The following is a 17142-nucleotide window of genomic DNA, read 5'->3' on the forward strand; positions in this document are numbered from 1 at the left end:
CATAGATAGGAACAGAGTAGAAAAGAGTCGAATAGAGCCAAGGAGAGTGGAAGAGGGCTGAATAAGGCCGAATAGAGCCAAAGTGAGTCGAATCGAGCCTAACTGAGCTGAATCAACCGGAATGGAGCCGAATCCAGCCGAATCAAGCTGAAGCCACACGATTCGAGCCGAATGGAGCCGAAAGGACCTGAATAGAGCAAGGCAAGGCAAGGCAAGGATCAAACGGGACCCAGTCAGACCAAGCTGGATATGACCAGATCAAGCCGGGCATAACCAGATCAAACCAGATCTAACTAGACCCAAGCGGGTCAAGCCAGGTCCATCCAGGCCTAACTCTATCCAAGCGGATCCAATCGAATCCAGGTGGATAGAAGCAGATCCAGCCGAATAGAACCGGATCCAGCCAGACATAAAAGGAGCCAGTCAGATCCGAATGGATTCAACCAGTTCTAAACAGATACACCTGGATCCAACCAGTCCCAACCGGTTCCAACCGGATCCATCCGCTTCCAACCTCGCCCATCTGGTTCCAACAAGATCCAACAGATTGGAACTGGATCCGTCCGGTTCCAAGTGGTTCTATGTGGACCCAGCCGGATCCATCAGGTTTGAATTGGTTCTAGCAGAATCCAACCGGTTCCAGCCAGTTCGAACTGGATCCATCTGGTTCCACCGGTTCCTTCGGAAACTACCCAGTTCCAACCGGTTCCATCCGGATCGATCTGGTTCAAACCGGTTCCATCCAGATCAATCAGCTTCCAACCGGATCCATTCGGATCCAGCCAGATCAATCAGGTTTCAACTGGTTCCAACTGGATCCAAAAGGATCCGTCCGGTTCCAACTGGTTCCATGTGGACCCAGGCGGATCCATCAGGTTTCAACTGGTTCTAGCAGAATCCAACTGGTTCCAGTCGGTTCCAACTGGATCTATCAGGTTCCAACAGGTTTTCTCCGCAACTATCCGGATCCAACTGGATCCATTCGGGTCCAAACCGCTCCGGCCGGATCAATGATTTTGCAACTGGATCCATCCGTATGCAGCCGGATCAATCAGGTTTCAACTGGTTCCAGCTGGATCAAACCGGTTCCAGCCGGTTCCAACTGGATCCATCCGGTTCCAAGCGGTTCCTTCCGGAGCTATCCGGTTCCAACTGGATCCATCCGGTTCCAACTGGGTCCTTCCGGAACTATCCGGTTCCAAACGGTTCCATCCGGATCCATCCACTTCCAACTGGATCCAGCTGGATCCATCAGGTGCCAACTGGTTCCAGCTGGATCCAACCGGTTCCAACTGGATCCATTCGGTTCCAAACAGTTCCTTCCGGAGCTATCCGGTTCCAACCGGTTCCATCTGGATCCAGCCGGATCAATCAGCTTTTAACTGCTTCCACCTGGATCCAAACGGTTACAGCCGTATCCAACTGGATCCTTCCGGTTCTAACCGGTTCCTTCCAGAACAATCTGGCTCCAACCAGTTCCATCCGGATCCATCCGCTTCCAACCGGATCAAATCAGCTCGAACGAATCTCCTGAATGCCATTGAATCCCAACAAATGCCAACAAATCGCATCGAATCCCATCCAATCGCGTCGAATCCCGTCACACCCCTTTGAATCGCATTGAATTCCTTCAAATCCCGATGAATCTCTTCAAACCCCGTTGAACCCTGTCGATTCTTGTCGAATCCTGTTGAATCGTGTCAAACCGTATGGCGTTCCATCACAACACGTCGAAATGCTTCGATTCCTGTCAAATGGCATCCATGGCATCGAGTCGCTTCAAGTCGGTTCCAAACCCGTTGAATTCCATTGAATCGCATCAAATGGCTTCGATGGGCGTCTGATCGGGTCGATTCCTGTCACATCCCATCGCATCTCATTAAATCTGTTGAATCGCGTCAAGCTGTGTCACGTTGCATTGAATCCCTTCCAAGTCGAGTGCCGTTGAATTGGGTCGAATCAAGTCGAATGGCATGGAATCCCGTCGAATCTCGTCGAATCACGTTGAATCCTGTCGGATTGCCTCTAATCGTGTCAAATCGTGTTGAATCACTTCGATACCTGTCGAGTCCCATCGATTCCCATTAAATGCCGTCCAATCACACTGAACGGCTTTGAATCGGAAGCAATGGAATAGATTAGAATGGAGTAAGGTAGGGTAAGTTTGGGTAGGGTAGACTACGGTGGACTATAGTAGACTAGAGTAAACTGGATTAGTAGTCTAGACTATTGCCCTAGGCTAGTAGCCTAGATGAGTAGACAAGAGTAGGGTAATGTGGGGTAGCGCTGGGTAGGGGAGCGAAAGGTGGAATACACAGTAGAAGAAGAGAAGAGAAGAGAATAGAGTTGAATTGTGTTGAATTGCCTCGAGTTGCATCGAATATCATCAAATCATGTTGAATGGCATTGAATAGAGTCTATTAGAGCAGGGTAGTGTAGGATAGAATAGACTAGGACAGGAAAAAGTAGAATAGAACACAACAGAACAGAATAGAATAGATTACAGTAGGGTAGGGTAGTGCAGAATAGAATAGATTAGAACAGAACAGAATAGAATAGAATCGATTAGGGTAGGGGAGGTTGGAATAGAGAGAAAAGGAGAATAGAATAGAACAGAACAGAGCAGAATAGAAAAGGATAGATTAGTGTACGGTAGGGTAGGATAGGGTAGAATAGAATAGAAATGAATGGCATAAAAGAGGATAGAGTCGAATTGTATCAAATTTCGTGGAATCGCATTAAATCCCATGGAATAGAACAGATTAGAGTAGGGTAGGGTAGGATAGAATGGAAAGGAATAGAATAGACAAGAACGGCATAGAACAGAAGTGAAAGGAACAGAACAGGGTAGGGCAGGGTAGAATGGAGTAGGGTACTGTAGAGTCAAATAGAATGTAATAGAATAGATTAGGGTAGGGTAGGGTAGCATATTGTGGAATAGAGAGTAGAAGAATAGAAGAGAAGGGAATACAATTGAGAAGAGTCGAATCGAATAGATTAGAGTTGGCCAGAGTAGGGGAGAGGAGGGTAGAATAGAATGGCATAGAACAGAACAGAACACAATAGAAAGCATAGCAGAGAGTAGAATAGGGTAGAGTGGAGTTGAATAGAGTGGAAAAGAGCCAAATAGAGCTGATTAGAGCCGAATGGAGCCGAACTGAGCTGAATCAAGACGAAACGAGATGAATGGAGACAAATCGAGCCGAATTGCACCTAATCGCATTGTATCAGGGAGAATCGTGTCGCATCCCGTCAAATCGTGTCGAATTGCATCGAATCAAATCGAATTGTATTTGAGCTGAATCGCGTCGAATCGTGTCGAAATGTGTCAAGTCGAATCCAATGGAATAGAGTAGGGTAGGGTAGAAAAAGAGATAGAGTAAAATAGAACTGAACAGAAAGAATAAAATAGAATAGAGTAGAGTAGAATAGAGTAAAGCAGAATAGAGTTGAATAGAGGCAAATAGAGCCCAATGGAGATGAAACGAGACAAATTGCTTTGAAGCGCGTCCAATAGAATCAATTAGAGTGAACTAGAGCAGGGTAGGGTAGGGTAGGGTAGAATAGAACAGTCCAGAATGCAGTGGACTGGAATCGAATGGAGTCGAATGGAGTCGAATAATGATGAATAGAGTAGAAAAGAGTTGACTAGAGCCAAACAGGGCAGAATAGGGCCGAATCGAGCCAAATCCCACCAAATCGAGCCTAATCGAGCTGAACTGAGCCAATTTGAGCTGATTTGAACCGAACGGTGCCGAATCGCGTCAAACTGTCAAATGAAATTGAATAGATTAGAGTAGGGTAGGTTAAGGTAGGGTAGAGTAGACTAGAATAGAACAGGACAGAACAAAACTGAAAGAATAGAGTCGAGTCGAATAGAGACGAATAGAACCAAATGGAGACAAATGGTGCCAAATCTCATCGTATGGTGTCGAATCCCTTTGAATCGCGTCGAATCCCTGCAATTCGTGTTGAATCGTGTTGCATCGAATGAAATCTATTAGAATGGATTATAGTAGAGTAGGATAGGATACAGTAGATTACAATAGAATAGAGTAGAAGAGATTAGAAGGGAGTAGAATGCTGGAGTGGAGCTGAATGTTTCTGATGGAGTCGAATGGCATCGAATAGAGAAACAGAGTCGAATAGAGCTGATTAGAGCCAAATGGAGCCAAATCGAGCTGAACTGAGCCAAATCAAACCGAATCCAACCGATTAGAACCGAATGGACCCGTTGGAACCGATTGGAGCCTAGTCATATCGAATCGCGTCGCATAGTGTTGAAATGCGACAAATCGAATTGAATAGAGTAGGGTAGGTTAGGGTAGAATAGAAGAGAATAGAACGGGACAGAATAGAAAGAAGACAACAGAATAGGGTAAGGAGAGTAGAGCAGAGTAGAATAGAGTAGTGTAGAGTAGAATAGAGTCCGATAGAGCCGAATCGAGCGGAATCAATCCAAATGGATAGGAAATAAGACAGATCGCCTCAAATAGAATCGAACCGATTAGAGTTTGTTAGGGTAGGGTAGAAAGGAATAGAGTAGGATAGTGTAGAATAGAGTGGAATTGTTTGGAATGGAGTCAAATGGAGTGGCATAGATAGGAACAGAGTAGAAAAGAGTCGAATAGAGCCAAGGAGAGTGGAAGAGGGCTGAATAAGGCCGAATAGAGCCAAAGTGAGTCGAATCGAGCCTAACTGAGCTGAATCAACCGGAATGGAGCCGAATCCAGCCGAATCAAGCTGAAGCCACACGATTCGAGCCGAATGGAGCCGAAAGGACCTGAATAGAGCAAGGCAAGGCAAGGCAAGGATCAAACGGGACCCAGTCAGACCAAGCTGGATATGACCAGATCAAGCCGGGCATAACCAGATCAAACCAGATCTAAGTAGACCCAAGCGGGTCAAGCCAGGTCCATCCAGGCCTAACTCTATCCAAGCGGATCCAATCGAATCCAGGTGGATAGAAGCAGATCCAGCCGAATAGAACCGGATCCAGCCAGACATAAAAGGAGCCAGTCAGATCCGAATGGATTCAACCAGTTCTAAACAGATACACCTGGATCCAACCAGTCCCAACCGGTTCCAACCGGATCCATCCGCTTCCAACCTCGCCCATCTGGTTCCAACAAGATCCAACAGATTGGAACTGGATCCGTCCGGTTCCAAGTGGTTCTATGTGGACCCAGCCGGATCCATCAGGTTTGAATTGGTTCTAGCAGAATCCAACCGGTTCCAGCCAGTTCGAACTGGATCCATCTGGTTCCACCGGTTCCTTCGGAAACTACCCAGTTCCAACCGGTTCCATCCGGATCGATCTGGTTCAAACCGGTTCCATCCAGATCAATCAGCTTCCAACCGGATCCATTCGGATCCAGCCAGATCAATCAGGTTTCAACTGGTTCCAACTGGATCCAAAAGGATCCGTCCGGTTCCAACTGGTTCCATGTGGACCCAGGCGGATCCATCAGGTTTCAACTGGTTCTAGCAGAATCCAACTGGTTCCAGTCGGTTCCAACTGGATCTATCAGGTTCCAACAGGTTTTCTCCGCAACTATCCGGATCCAACTGGATCCATTCGGGTCCAAACCGCTCCGGCCGGATCAATGATTTTGCAACTGGATCCATCCGTATGCAGCCGGATCAATCAGGTTTCAACTGGTTCCAGCTGGATCAAACCGGTTCCAGCCGGTTCCAACTGGATCCATCCGGTTCCAAGCGGTTCCTTCCGGAACTATCCGGTTCCAACTGGATCCATCCGGTTCCAACTGGGTCCTTCCGGAACTATCCGGTTCCAAACGGTTCCATCCGGATCCATCCACTTCCAACTGGATCCAGCTGGATCCATCAGGTGCCAACTGGTTCCAGCTGGATCCAACCGGTTCCAACTGGATCCATTCGGTTCCAAACAGTTCCTTCCGGAGCTATCCGGTTCCAACCGGTTCCATCTGGATCCAGCCGGATCAATCAGCTTTTAACTGCTTCCACCTGGATCCAAACGGTTACAGCCGTATCCAACTGGATCCTTCCGGTTCTAACCGGTTCCTTCCAGAACAATCTGGCTCCAACCAGTTCCATCCGGATCCATCCGCTTCCAACCGGATCAAATCAGCTCGAACGAATCTCCTGAATGCCATTGAATCCCAACAAATGCCAACAAATCGCATCGAATCCCATCCAATCGCGTCGAATCCCGTCACACCCCTTTGAATCGCATTGAATTCCTTCAAATCCCGATGAATCTCTTCAAACCCCGTTGAACCCTGTCGATTCTTGTCGAATCCTGTTGAATCGTGTCAAACCGTATGGCGTTCCATCACAACACGTCGAAATGCTTCGATTCCTGTCAAATGGCATCCATGGCATCGAGTCGCTTCAAGTCGGTTCCAAAGCCGTTGAATTCCATTGAATCGCATCAAATGGCTTCGATGGGCGTCTGATCGGGTCGATTCCTGTCACATCCCATCGCATCTCATTAAATCTGTTGAATCGCGTCAAGCTGTGTCACGTTGCATTGAATCCCTTCCAAGTCGAGTGCCGTTGAATTGGGTCGAATCAAGTCGAATGGCATGGAATCCCGTCGAATCTCGTCGAATCACGTTGAATCCTGTCGGATTGCCTCTAATCGTGTCAAATCGTGTTGAATCACTTCGATACCTGTCGAGTCCCATCGATTCCCATTAAATGCCGTCCAATCACACTGAACGGCTTTGAATCGGAAGCAATGGAATAGATTAGAATGGAGTAAGGTAGGGTAAGTTTGGGTAGGGTAGACTACGGTGGACTATAGTAGACTAGAGTAAACTGGATTAGTAGTCTAGACTATTGCCCTAGGCTAGTAGCCTAGATGAGTAGACAAGAGTAGGGTAATGTGGGGTAGCGCTGGGTAGGGGAGCGAAAGGTGGAATACACAGTAGAAGAAGAGAAGAGAAGAGAATAGAGTTGAATTGTGTTGAATTGCCTCGAGTTGCATCGAATATCATCAAATCATGTTGAATGGCATTGAATAGAGTCTATTAGAGCAGGGTAGTGTAGGATAGAATAGACTAGGACAGGAAAAAGTAGAATAGAACACAACAGAACAGAATAGAATAGATTACAGTAGGGTAGGGTAGTGCAGAATAGAATAGATTAGAACAGAACAGAATAGAATAGAATCGATTAGGGTAGGGGAGGTTGGAATAGAGAGAAAAGGAGAATAGAATAGAACAGAACAGAGCAGAATAGAAAAGGATAGATTAGTGTACGGTAGGGTAGGATAGGGTAGAATAGAATAGAAATGAATGGCATAAAAGAGGATAGAGTCGAATTGTATCAAATTTCGTGGAATCGCATTAAATCCCATGGAATAGAACAGATTAGAGTAGGGTAGGGTAGGATAGAATGGAAAGGAATAGAATAGACAAGAACGGCATAGAACAGAAGTGAAAGGAACAGAACAGGGTAGGGCAGGGTAGAATGGAGTAGGGTACTGTAGAGTCAAATAGAATGTAATAGAATAGATTAGGGTAGGGTAGGGTAGCATATTGTGGAATGGAGAGTAGAAGAATAGAAGAGAAGGGAATACAATTGAGAAGAGTCGAATCGAATAGATTAGAGTTGGCCAGAGTAGGGGAGAGGAGGGTAGAATAGAATGGCATAGAACAGAACAGAACACAATAGAAAGCATAGCAGAGAGTAGAATAGGGTAGAGTGGAGTTGAATAGAGTGGAAAAGAGCCAAATAGAGCTGATTAGAGCCGAATGGAGCCGAACTGAGCTGAATCAAGACGAAACGAGATGAATGGAGACAAATCGAGCCGAATTGCACCTAATCGCATTGTATCAGGGAGAATCGTGTCGCATCCCGTCAAATCGTGTCGAATTGCATCGAATCAAATCGAATTGTATTTGAGCTGAATCGCGTCGAATCGTGTCGAAATGTGTCAAGTCGAATCCAATGGAATAGAGTAGGGTAGGGTAGAAAAAGAGATAGAGTAAAATAGAACTGAACAGAAAGAATAAAATAGAATAGAGTAGAGTAGAATAGAGTAAAGCAGAATAGAGTTGAATAGAGGCAAATAGAGCCCAATGGAGATGAAACGAGACAAATTGCTTTGAAGCGCGTCCAATAGAATCAATTAGAGTGAACTAGAGCAGGGTAGGGTAGGGTAGGGTAGAATAGAACAGTCCAGAATGCAGTGGACTGGAATCGAATGGAGTCGAATGGAGTCGAATAATGATGAATAGAGTAGAAAAGAGTTGACTAGAGCCAAACAGGGCAGAATAGGGCCGAATCGAGCCAAATCCCACCAAATCGAGCCTAATCGAGCTGAACTGAGCCAATTTGAGCTGATTTGAACCGAACGGTGCCGAATCGCGTCAAACTGTCAAATGAAATTGAATAGATTAGAGTAGGGTAGGTTAAGGTAGGGTAGAGTAGACTAGAATAGAACAGGACAGAACAAAACAGAAAGAATAGAGTCGAGTCGAATAGAGACGAATAGAACCAAATGGAGACAAATGGTGCCAAATCTCATCGTATGGTGTCGAATCCCTTTGAATCGCGTCGAATCCCTGCAATTCGTGTTGAATCGTGTTGCATCGAATGAAATCTATTAGAATGGATTATAGTAGAGTAGGATAGGATACAGTAGATTACAATAGAATAGAGTAGAAGAGATTAGAAGGGAGTAGAATGCTGGAGTGGAGCTGAATGTTTCTGATGGAGTCGAATGGCATCGAATAGAGAAATAGAGTCGAATAGAGCTGATTAGAGCCAAATGGAGCCAAATCGAGCGGAACTGAGCCAAATCAAACCGAATCCAACCGATTAGAACCGAATGGACCCGTTGGAACCGACTGGAGCCTAGTCATATCGAATCGCGTCGCATAGTGTTGAAATGCGACAAATCGAATTGAATAGAGTAGGGTAGGTTAGGGTAGAATAGAAGAGAATAGAACGGGACAGAATAGAAAGAAGACAACACAATAGGGTAAGGAGAGTAGAGCAGAGTAGAATAGAGTAGTGTAGAGTAGAATAGAGTCCGATAGAGCCGAATCGAGCGGAATCAATCCAAATGGATAGGAAATAAGACAGATCGCCTCAAATAGAATCGAACCGATTAGAGTTTGTTAGGGTAGGGTAGAAAGGAATAGAGTAGGATAGTGTAGAATAGAGTGGAATTCTTTGGAATGGAGTCAAATGGAGTGGCATAGATAGGAACAGAGTAGAAAAGAGTCGAATAGAGCCAAATAGAGTGGAAGAGGGCTGAATAAGGCCGAATAGAGCCAAAGTGAGTCGAATCGAGCCTAACTGAGCTGAATCAACCGGAATGGAGCCGAATCCAGCCGAATCAAGCTGAAGCCACACGATTCGAGCCGAATGGAGCCGAAAGGACCTGAATAGAGCAAGGCAAGGCAAGGCAAGGATCAAACGGGACCCAGTCAGACCAAGCTGGATATGACCAGATCAAGCCGGGCATAACCAGATCAAACCAGATCTAACTAGACCCAAGCGGGTCAAGCCAGGTCCATCCAGGCCTAACTCTATCCAAGCGGATCCAATCGAATCCAGGTGGATAGAAGCAGATCCAGCCGAATAGAACCGGATCCAGCCAGACATAAAAGGAGCCAGTCAGATCCGAATGGATTCAACCAGTTCTAAACAGATACACCTGGATCCAACCAGTCCCAACCGGTTCCAACCGGATCCATCCGCTTCCAACCTCGCCCATCTGGTTCCAACAAGATCCAACAGATTGGAACTGGATCCGTCCGGTTCCAAGTGGTTCTATGTGGACCCAGCCGGATCCATCAGGTTTGAATTGGTTCTAGCAGAATCCAACCGGTTCCAGCCAGTTCGAACTGGATCCATCTGGTTCCACCGGTTCCTTCGGAAACTACCCAGTTCCAACCGGTTCCATCCGGATCGATCTGGTTCAAACCGGTTCCATCCAGATCAATCAGCTTCCAACCGGATCCATTCGGATCCAGCCAGATCAATCAGGTTTCAACTGGTTCCAACTGGATCCAAAAGGATCCGTCCAGTTCCAACTGGTTCCATGTGGACCCAGGCGGATCCATCAGGTTTCAACTGGTTCTAGCAGAATCCAACTGGTTCCAGTCGGTTCCAACTGGATCTATCAGGTTCCAACAGGTTTTCTCCGCAACTATCCGGATCCAACTGGATCCATTCGGGTCCAAACCGCTCCGGCCGGATCAATGATTTTGCAACTGGATCCATCCGTATGCAGCCGGATCAATCAGGTTTCAACTGGTTCCAGCTGGATCAAACCGGTTCCAGCCGGTTCCAACTGGATCCATCCGGTTCCAAGCGGTTCCTTCCGGAACTATCCGGTTCCAACTGGATCCATCCGGTTCCAACTGGGTCCTTCCGGAACTATCCGGTTCCAAACGGTTCCATCCGGATCCATCCACTTCCAACTGGATCCAGCTGGATCCATCAGGTGCCAACTGGTTCCAGCTGGATCCAACCGGTTCCAACTGGATCCATTCGGTTCCAAACAGTTCCTTCCGGAGCTATCCGGTTCCAACCGGTTCCATCTGGATCCAGCCGGATCAATCAGCTTTTAACTGCTTCCACCTGGATCCAAACGGTTACAGCCGTATCCAACTGGATCCTTCCGGTTCTAACCGGTTCCTTCCAGAACAATCTGGCTCCAACCAGTTCCATCCGGATCCATCCGCTTCCAACCGGATCAAATCAGCTCGAACGAATCTCCTGAATGCCATTGAATCCCAACAAATGCCAACAAATCGCATCGAATCCCATCCAATCGCGTCGAATCCCGTCACACCCCTTTGAATCGCATTGAATTCCTTCAAATCCCGATGAATCTCTTCAAACCCCGTTGAACCCTGTCGATTCTTGTCGAATCCTGTTGAATCGTGTCAAACCGTATGGCGTTCCATCACAACACGTCGAAATGCTTCGATTCCTGTCAAATGGCATCCATGGCATCGAGTCGCTTCAAGTCGGTTCCAAACCCGTTGAATTCCATTGAATCGCATCAAATGGCTTCGATGGGCGTCTGATCGGGTCGATTCCTGTCACATCCCATCGCATCTCATTAAATCTGTTGAATCGCGTCAAGCTGTGTCACGTTGCATTGAATCCCTTCCAAGTCGAGTGCCGTTGAATTGGGTCGAATCAAGTCGAATGGCATGGAATCCCGTCGAATCTCGTCGAATCACGTTGAATCCTGTCGGATTGCCTCTAATCGTGTCAAATCGTGTTGAATCACTTCGATACCTGTCGAGTCCCATCGATTCCCATTAAATGCCGTCCAATCACACTGAACGGCTTTGAATCGGAAGCAATGGAATAGATTAGAATGGAGTAAGGTAGGGTAAGTTTGGGTAGGGTAGACTACGGTGGACTATAGTAGACTAGAGTAAACTGGATTAGTAGTCTAGACTATTGCCCTAGGCTAGTAGCCTAGATGAGTAGACAAGAGTAGGGTAATGTGGGGTAGCGCTGGGTAGGGGAGCGAAAGGTGGAATACACAGTAGAAGAAGAGAAGAGAAGAGAATAGAGTTGAATTGTGTTGAATTGCCTCGAGTTGCATCGAATATCATCAAATCATGTTGAATGGCATTGAATAGAGTCTATTAGAGCAGGGTAGTGTAGGATAGAATAGACTAGGACAGGAAAAAGTAGAATAGAACACAACAGAACAGAATAGAATAGATTACAGTAGGGTAGGGTAGTGCAGAATAGAATAGATTAGAACAGAACAGAATAGAATAGAATCGATTAGGGTAGGGGAGGTTGGAATAGAGAGAAAAGGAGAATAGAATAGAACAGAACAGAGCAGAATAGAAAAGGATAGATTAGTGTACGGTAGGGTAGGATAGGGTAGAATAGAATAGAAATGAATGGCATAAAAGAGGATAGAGTCGAATTGTATCAAATTTCGTGGAATCGCATTAAATCCCATGGAATAGAACAGATTAGAGTAGGGTAGGGTAGGATAGAATGGAAAGGAATAGAATAGACAAGAACGGCATAGAACAGAAGTGAAAGGAACAGAACAGGGTAGGGCAGGGTAGAATGGAGTAGGGTACTGTAGAGTCAAATAGAAGGTAATAGAATAGATTAGGGTAGGGTAGGGTAGCATATTGTGGAATAGAGAGTAGAAGAATAGAAGAGAAGGGAATACAATTGAGAAGAGTCGAATCGAATAGATTAGAGTTGGCCAGAGTAGGGGAGAGGAGGGTAGAATAGAATGGCATAGAACAGAACAGAACACAATAGAAAGCATAGCAGAGAGTAGAATAGGGTAGAGTGGAGTTGAATAGAGTGGAAAAGAGCCAAATAGAGCTGATTAGAGCCGAATGGAGCCGAACTGAGCTGAATCAAGACGAAACGAGATGAATGGAGACAAATCGAGCCGAATTGCACCTAATCGCATTGTATCAGGGAGAATCGTGTCGCATCCCGTCAAATCGTGTCGAATTGCATCGAATCAAATCGAATTGTATTTGAGCTGAATCGCGTCGAATCGTGTCGAAATGTGTCAAGTCGAATCCAATGGAATAGAGTAGGGTAGGGTAGAAAAAGAGATAGAGTAAAATAGAACTGAACAGAAAGAATAAAATAGAATAGAGTAGAGTAGAATAGAGTAAAGCAGAATAGAGTTGAATAGAGGCAAATAGAGCCCAATGGAGATGAAACGAGACAAATTGCTTTGAAGCGCGTCCAATAGAATCAATTAGAGTGAACTAGAGCAGGGTAGGGTAGGGTAGGGTAGAATAGAACAGTCCAGAATGCAGTGGACTGGAATCGAATGGAGTCGAATGGAGTCGAATAATGATGAATAGAGTAGAAAAGAGTTGACTAGAGCCAAACAGGGCAGAATAGGGCCGAATCGAGCCAAATCCCACCAAATCGAGCCTAATCGAGCTGAACTGAGCCAATTTGAGCTGATTTGAACCGAACGGTGCCGAATCGCGTCAAACTGTCAAATGAAATTGAATAGATTAGAGTAGGGTAGGTTAAGGTAGGGTAGAGTAGACTAGAATAGAACAGGACAGAACAAAACAGAAAGAATAGAGTCGAGTCGAATAGAGACGAATAGAACCAAATGGAGACAAATGGTGCCAAATCTCATCGTATGGTGTCGAATCCCTTTGAATCGCGTCGAATCCCTGCAATTCGTGTTGAATCGTGTTGCATCGAATGAAATCTATTAGAATGGATTATAGTAGAGTAGGATAGGATACAGTAGATTACAATAGAATAGAGTAGAAGAGATTAGAAGGGAGTAGAATGCTGGAGTGGAGCTGAATGTTTCTGATGGAGTCGAATGGCATCGAATAGAGAAATAGAGTCGAATAGAGCTGATTAGAGCCAAATGGAGCCAAATCGAGCGGAACTGAGCCAAATCAAACCGAATCCAACCGATTAGAACCAAATGGACCCGTTGGAACCGACTGGAGCCTAGTCATATCGAATCGCGTCGCATAGTGTTGAAATGCGACAAATCGAATTGAATAGAGTAGGGTAGGTTAGGGTAGAATAGAAGAGAATAGAACGGGACAGAATAGAAAGAAGACAACACAATAGGGTAAGGAGAGTAGAGCAGAGTAGAATAGAGTAGTGTAGAGTAGAATAGAGTCCGATAGAGCCGAATCGAGCGGAATCAATCCAAATGGATAGGAAATAAGACAGATCGCCTCAAATAGAATCGAACCGATTAGAGTTTGTTAGGGTAGGGTAGAAAGGAATAGAGTAGGATAGTGTAGAATAGAGTGGAATTGTTTGGAATGGAGTCAAATGGAGTGGCATAGATAGGAACAGAGTAGAAAAGAGTCGAATAGAGCCAAATAGAGTGGAAGAGGGCTGAATAAGGCCGAATAGAGCCAACGTGAGTCGAATCGAGCCTAACTGAGCTGAATCAACCGGAATGGAGCCGAATCCAGCCGAATCAAGCTGAAGCCACACGATTCGAGCCGAATGGAGCCGAAAGGACCTGAATAGAGCAAGGCAAGGCAAGGCAAGGATCAAACGGGACCCAGTCAGACCAAGCTGGATATGACCAGATCAAGCCGGGCATAACCAGATCAAACCAGATCTAACTAGACCCAAGCGGGTCAAGCCAGGTCCATCCAGGCCTAACTCTATCCAAGCGGATCCAATCGAATCCAGGTGGATAGAAGCAGATCCAGCCGAATAGAACCGGATCCAGCCAGACATAAAAGGAGCCAGTCAGATCCGAATGGATTCAACCAGTTCTAAACAGATACACCTGGATCCAACCAGTCCCAACCGGTTCCAACCGGATCCATCCGCTTCCAACCTCGCCCATCTGGTTCCAACAAGATCCAACAGATTGGAACTGGATCCGTCCGGTTCCAAGTGGTTCTATGTGGACCCAGCCGGATCCATCAGGTTTGAATTGGTTCTAGCAGAATCCAACCGGTTCCAGCCAGTTCGAACTGGATCCATCTGGTTCCACCGGTTCCTTCGGAAACTACCCAGTTCCAACCGGTTCCATCCGGATCGATCTGGTTCAAACCGGTTCCATCCAGATCAATCAGCTTCCAACCGGATCCATTCGGTTCCAGCCAGATCAATCAGGTTTCAACTGGTTCCAACTGGATCCAAAAGGATCCGTCCAGTTCCAACTGGTTCCATGTGGACCCAGGCGGATCCATCAGGTTTCAACTGGTTCTAGCAGAATCCAACTGGTTCCAGTCGGTTCCAACTGGATCTATCAGGTTCCAACAGGTTTTCTCCGCAACTATCCGGATCCAACTGGATCCATTCGGGTCCAAACCGCTCCGGCCGGATCAATGATTTTGCAACTGGATCCATCCGTATGCAGCCGGATCAATCAGGTTTCAACTGGTTCCAGCTGGATCAAACCGGTTCCAGCCGGTTCCAACTGGATCCATCCGGTTCCAAGCGGTTCCTTCCGGAACTATCCGGTTCCAACTGGATCCATCCGGTTCCAACTGGGTCCTTCCGGAACTATCCGGTTCCAAACGGTTCCATCCGGATCCATCCACTTCCAACTGGATCCAGCTGGATCCATCAGGTGCCAACTGGTTCCAGCTGGATCCAACCGGTTCCAACTGGATCCATTCGGTTCCAAACAGTTCCTTCCGGAGCTATCCGGTTCCAACCGGTTCCATCTGGATCCAGCCGGATCAATCAGCTTTTAACTGCTTCCACCTGGATCCAAACGGTTACAGCCGTATCCAACTGGATCCTTCCGGTTCTAACCGGTTCCTTCCAGAACAATCTGGCTCCAACCAGTTCCATCCGGATCCATCCGCTTCCAACCGGATCAAATCAGCTCGAACGAATCTCCTGAATGCCATTGAATCCCAACAAATGCCAACAAATCGCATCGAATCCCATCCAATCGCGTCGAATCCCGTCACACCCCTTTGAATCGCATTGAATTCCTTCAAATCCCGATGAATCTCTTCAAACCCCGTTGAACCCTGTCGATTCTTGTCGAATCCTGTTGAATCGTGTCAAACCGTATGGCGTTCCATCACAACACGTCGAAATGCTTCGATTCCTGTCAAATGGCATCCATGGCATCGAGTCGCTTCAAGTCGGTTCCAAAGCCGTTGAATTCCATTGAATCGCATCAAATGGCTTCGATGGGCGTCTGATCGGGTCGATTCCTGTCACATCCCATCGCATCTCATTAAATCTGTTGAATCGCGTCAAGCTGTGTCACGTTGCATTGAATCCCTTCCAAGTCGAGTGCCGTTGAATTGGGTCGAATCAAGTCGAATGGCATGGAATCCCGTCGAATCTCGTCGAATCACGTTGAATCCTGTCGGATTGCCTCTAATCGTGTCAAATCGTGTTGAATCACTTCGATACCTGTCGAGTCCCATCGATTCCCATTAAATGCCGTCCAATCACACTGAACGGCTTTGAATCGGAAGCAATGGAATAGATTAGAATGGAGTAAGGTAGGGTAAGTTTGGGTAGGGTAGACTACGGTGGACTATAGTAGACTAGAGTAAACTGGATTAGTAGTCTAGACTATTGCCCTAGGCTAGTAGCCTAGATGAGTAGACAAGAGTAGGGTAATGTGGGGTAGCGCTGGGTAGGGGAGCGAAAGGTGGAATACACAGTAGAAGAAGAGAAGAGAAGAGAATAGAGTTGAATTGTGTTGAATTGCCTCGAGTTGCATCGAATATCATCAAATCATGTTGAATGGCATTGAATAGAGTCTATTAGAGCAGGGTAGTGTAGGATAGAATAGACTAGGACAGGAAAAAGTAGAATAGAACACAACAGAACAGAATAGAATAGATTACAGTAGGGTAGGGTAGTGCAGAATAGAATAGATTAGAACAGAACAGAATAGAATAGAATCGATTAGGGTAGGGGAGGTTGGAATAGAGAGAAAAGGAGAATAGAATAGAACAGAACAGAGCAGAATAGAAAAGGATAGATTAGTGTACGGTAGGGTAGGATAGGGTAGAATAGAATAGAAATGAATGGCATAAAAGAGGATAGAGTCGAATTGTATCAAATTTCGTGGAATCGCATTAAATCCCATGGAATAGAACAGATTAGAGTAGGGTAGGGTAGGATAGAATGGAAAGGAATAGAATAGACAAGAACGGCATAGAACAGAAGTGAAAGGAACAGAACAGGGTAGGGCAGGGTAGAATGGAGTAGGGTACTGTAGAGTCAAATAGAATGTAATAGAATAGATTAGGGTAGGGTAGGGTAGCATATTGTGGAATAGAGAGTAGAAGAATAGAAGAGAAGGGAATACAATTGAGAAGAGTCGAATCGAATAGATTAGAGTTGGCCAGAGTAGGGGAGAGGAGGGTAGAATAGAATGGCATAGAACAGAACAGAACACAATAGAAAGCATAGCAGAGAGTAGAATAGGGTAGAGTGGAGTTGAATAGAGTGGAAAAGAGCCAAATAGAGCTGATTAGAGCCGAATGGAGCCGAACTGAGCTGAATCAAGACGAAACGAGATGAATGGAGACAAATCGAGCCGAATTGCACCTAATCGCATTGTATCAGGGAGAATCGTGTCGCATCCCGTCAAATCGTGTCGAATTGCATCGAATCAAATCGAATTGTATTTGAGCTGAATCGCGTCGAATCGTGTCGAAATGTGTCAAGTCGAATCCAATGGAATAGAGT

The sequence above is a fragment of the Elephas maximus genome, unplaced genomic scaffold, assembly GCF_024166365.1.
Source record: "Elephas maximus indicus isolate mEleMax1 unplaced genomic scaffold, mEleMax1 primary haplotype scaffold_76, whole genome shotgun sequence".
NCBI lineage: Eukaryota > Metazoa > Chordata > Mammalia > Proboscidea > Elephantidae > Elephas > Elephas maximus.